Source organism: Elaeis guineensis, chromosome 13 (genome assembly GCF_000442705.2).
Source record: "Elaeis guineensis isolate ETL-2024a chromosome 13, EG11, whole genome shotgun sequence".
Classification (NCBI taxonomy): domain Eukaryota; kingdom Viridiplantae; phylum Streptophyta; class Magnoliopsida; order Arecales; family Arecaceae; genus Elaeis; species Elaeis guineensis.
Window position 1 is genome coordinate 19973336 of NC_026005.2, and position 4995 is coordinate 19978330.

Consider the following 4995-nt stretch of genomic DNA (forward strand, 5'->3'; position numbering starts at 1 on the left):
TGGGATAATTGCCTGCTGATCATGGATGGGCAAACATGGGAGTTGAACTAGGCCACTCAATCCCATCTCCGTCGTATGCTGTGCTCCTCCTGACCTGAGACCTACTCGAGGCATCATCCTGTGACAATAGGAATCTTACCTTGCGACATCGCCTTTCATCCTCCCGAGTCTCCTGTCTTGTGCCCGATCCACCTCCATCTGGAGCTCCACCTCTCTCTGGGCTCTCCGTCAGGTAATAATGTATTTTGCTCCCCTTCTTCCCCTCCAGCACAATCCTATCATTGTAAAGCACCTTCAAAATTCTTCCATCGGCTACCATCCTGTAGCCTCTCAAATCCAGTCTGCTAAGTGAGAAAGATTCTACCTGAAATCGGATATGTATCAGACTTCTCCCAATCTCCTCACTGCACCATCATGAGTCCTCCAGCTGACCATCCTGATGCCTCTGATCGTACAGCTTGATTCATCCGGCAGATATACAGTGCCCTCACTGTTCTCCAGAGAGTCAAACTACTCCTCTTTACAACATACATGATGGGTGCATATAGAATCTAATATCCACTGCTGGAAAGAAGTAGATACCTCGTTAGATATATCCAGGACATCTCTATCTGAATCACTGCCGGCCGTCGCTACAACAGCCACCGTCTGATTTTTGAGTTAAGGGCAATCTTTTGCTAGATGCCCCAACTCCTCACACCAGTAACATCTGATTTTGCTCAAGTCCCTCCTGGACTTGGATTGCCCTCGTCGTGATCTCCTATCGCTCCGTCTACCACCTCCTGCTCCTCTAAAAGCCACCAAAGTTGAACTACCACCATCTGAGCTCGAAGCTGGATTCTTCCTCCTTAGAACCTCGTTCTGGAGTATCGCCACGGTGACCTCGTCCATCTTGATGGTGCTCTTTCCCACTAGAAGAGCAGTCACCAAAGACTCGTACGAAGGAGGAAGCGACGCCAGTAAAACCAGCACCCTAGTCTTCTCCTCAACATTCTCACCAATGCTGAGGAGGTCGGTGAGGATCTTCTGGAAGTGGCTTAGATGCTCCTACATGCTCTGTCCCTCAGCCATCCGCAGTTGATAGAACTGCTTCCAGAGGAAAAGAGTATTGGTGAGAGACTTCGCTATGCACAACTCCTCGAGCTTCGACCATAGCACTGTCAGGGAAGTCTTGCTCAGCACATGGATCACCACCTCATCAGCTAGGTATATGCAGATGGTACTCACCGCCTGCATCTGTAGCCGTCTCCAATCCTGTACCTCTATGGTGGTTGGCTTCTCATCGCACAAGAAACATTGATCAACCCTTGCTGGATGAGCACGTCCTTCACCCTTGCTTACCCCAAGGAGAAATTGCTCTTACCATCAAATTTGTTGATCTCCATCTTGATTGTTTATGTTTTCTCCATCTTCAGTTTTGTTCACTATCACTGCAATCTGCATCTTTGTACCACCTTGCTCTGATACCACTTGTTAGGTGGATGTCTGGCCAGAACACCATCTTCCAAAATCTTTTCGGTACTGCGCAATGCAGCAGGAAAAAAGAAGAAATAAAATAAAAAATAATCAAAATAGATCAGTCACAAAAGGGCTCGCCTCCACGGGGCATGCAAACTTCACTATAAAAAAAAAATTATAAGAGGAGATCTCACCCTCAACCCTCGTACATCCAATTTATTTCTCACAGAAAGTTCTCCCTCACAAAAGCTCTCTCTCTTGGAAGACCCCCTGAACCCCTGAAGTGACTGCTGTCCGCTGTCCAAGAGCCCTGCTCTTTCTCTCTACAACGTATGGCAGCTCTCTCTCTTCTTCACAGGGTTTGTTCTCTGGATTTTCAGCCGTCGTACGAAGTCGCATGCGATCATAGCAAAAAACGAGCCACACAACCTTCTGTTCACCGATCAGGCCCTTTTAAAGGGCTCAAACCTAATTAGATTAGGTTTAATTCTCCTAAACAGGCTCAAACAAACCCCAGATCAAGCCCGGACTGTTGGATCGTGACTGGGAGCTCCCTGGGCCGTCTGATCGTGTGCCAGTCCATGAAATAATGCTGTGGACCGTGCGAAACCTGTGGGAAAAGCCCACGCGGTCCATGCGCTGGGTCGTGGACCATCCGATCCATGGTGGATCGGGGTACAGGCCCCAGGTGTAGTGCTTGGGCCTGGGCCGGCTCGAACGCGCGAGCCTGGGGCGCACCTGCGTCGGGCGCTTGGGCCCAGGCCACGCCCCGCACGCATGTCGGGGCCGAGCCGTGCGCCCCTCATCGGGCCGGGCCCTGCGTGCCTGGCTCGCGCACTGCTGCGCGCTGGGTGGCGCCCCACTGCACCGTCATCGCTCCGCCGGCCCGCCGCCGGTCGCCGGTGGTCCTCCACCACCTCGAATCTCGTGCCAACTTCAAAAGCTTGTATCTTCTCCATCCGAGCTCCGTTTGAGGTGATCTTGATCTCGTTGGACTCCGTTTTTCACCACGAATCTCGTTGTGGGCTCAATGTGGATCGAATCTCCAGACGTTAAATCTTAACAATATCTAGTAGCAACTTAAAAAATATTTTCAGATAAATTGAGACATAAGTTTTTGCATATGGTGTTTACCAATGATAGTATATGACCAAGTGATATATACCTCATAAGTTGGTTATTTAGCGGTCTAAATATCTCCATGCAAATTGATACTCAATTTCTAGAATATGATTTTTAATCCATACATAATTCATAGCCCAATGATATGCACTCAAAAGAAACTTAGGAAAGATAAGGAAGGTCTCATGGATAAATAGAGAGGGTAGGATGGTTTGATAAGGAAGAAAATATATAGGTGGATGGCCTTGTGAACAGATGCTCCTTTTTTTTCTTATTTTTTTTTAAGTCATGCGGGATGGATATAGTCTATTTGTAGGCGAAGTCTTATCTCATTTTAACTCTTTGATTTCCATTTTAAGATAGATGCAATGAGACGCATAGCATAAAAAAGAAGAAGAAGAAGAAGAAGAAGAAGAAGAAGAAGAAGAAGAAGAAAGAAAGAAAGAAAGAAAGAAAGAAAGGCTATCACGATCTTCTCTGATGTGTATACTAAAAAAAAATATTTTCATTATAGACCTGAAGAAAATGTAAAACTTGCATGATGTCCAATTCCAAACATAGGTTTTTATATTATTGCCGCGCATTATTAACCCTTACTTTTCCGAATTTCTAGATCTTTGTGCATACTAATAATCTTTAGTAGAATGTTCATTTGGGATGGATTTTTCTAATTTAATATAATCCTTTGGCTTTCTTCAATGAATGAAATCAAGTGGTTGAATGGATTTACTTGTTTGGCTTCTAAAAACAATCACACCCATCTTCAAAATTTTTGCATAACCAATCCAAATTGCAACAATAGGTTGGACCCTCTTAATGTGGACCGAACATCAAGTAAATTCTTCTATCTTTATTTTTTCCAATCATCATTTTTTCCTTTCTTACTCTAGTCCAATCTTAATATCATGAACCATCGCATGAGAGATCGGATGAATGCCCAGTGATGAATAACCAATGATAGAAACTCTCTACGTCACTCTTTTTTGCTACTTTAACTCAACTTTGTTATCTTAGGCATATACTCCTCTGAGCGAGATTCAAATAAATAGTAACAGTAGTAGTCCAAGCCACCTTCCACCCAAACCAGCATTAAACTTGTCGGCCACTTGCTACCGTGCCAACTATAAGTTTATGTTTTGTTATGCATATTAGCTCATGTGAACCATGTCTTTTTTTTTTTTTTTTTTGCTGGGTAATTGACCCATGTCTCATGTACATCTTCAAGAGCTCACGCAACATTGAACCATCAGATGATCCAACACGTGTCGGATTTAACGTACTTCCGAATAAGAAACTAATCATCTTGTGTCTATATGACTAGTATGATAATTTTTTTGGAACACATATAGAGCTCTTGGCATTGATGTGCAATTTTCCTATCCATTCTATTTGCTCCCCTGTGGGATGATGGGAACAAAATAATGGATTTTTGGGTAATATGTGATATTTGCGTTTGTTTTCATGTTTGCTTTGCTTGTATCATTATTTTTATTTCCATATCTTTGTAAATTATAATATTCAAATGCCATGATAAATTTAATTGATATTTTAGATTGAAGCATGTGAAAGATATATGCTCAGAGGTCTATATCATTCACTACATATTAGAAAGGGAACTTAACAGGGGTGAAAGTGGATTGGATAAGGTACGTTCAGATTTATTTTCATATTTAAATTTATTCGAATGTAGATATAAATTTGGAAATCTAACTAATATTTATAACTGCATCTATATCTATCAAAAAAAAAAGAGAGGGGATAAGGATTGGCAACTATTCAATCCATATCCAAATATTCTATTCTATTTATAAATTTTTTTAATTTTACATAGTACTTATAATTTTTTTTTAAAAATAAATAATCATATTAATATACTATTAATTTGATTTATTTTTCACCAAATTTTTTTATTCTATAATCATAAAATTTAATTATCTTATTTATATTCATAATTCTAATATCCGATTTATATTTATATCCATTTCAATTAACATCTATATCTATATCTATATCTATATTTATTAAATAAAATAAATATAGATATGTATATATTGGTATTATGATTTCAGCCATAGAATTTAACAAAGAAATTTTCTTTTTTTCTTCATTTCACATCTGTTCCCTGCAAATTCATCATTTTGTAAATAGCCCTTGTTTACTTATAATTGGACACAATTAAATCCTTTTTTTTTTTGGTAAAGCACAATTAAATTAAATCCCTTTGGATGCACTAGCTTGCATGTAGGAAACACCATAAACATTACAAATCACCAGCTCCTATGTTTCGTGTGTCATTGCCCTTGCCGGTCCTATTTTCCGTTACGCTCTGCGTGCATGCGTCGTGGGCCCCGAAGCCAGCACCCAAAACCCTTTTTTTAACCACACACTCTCTCTCTGTCTCTCTCTCACACGCGC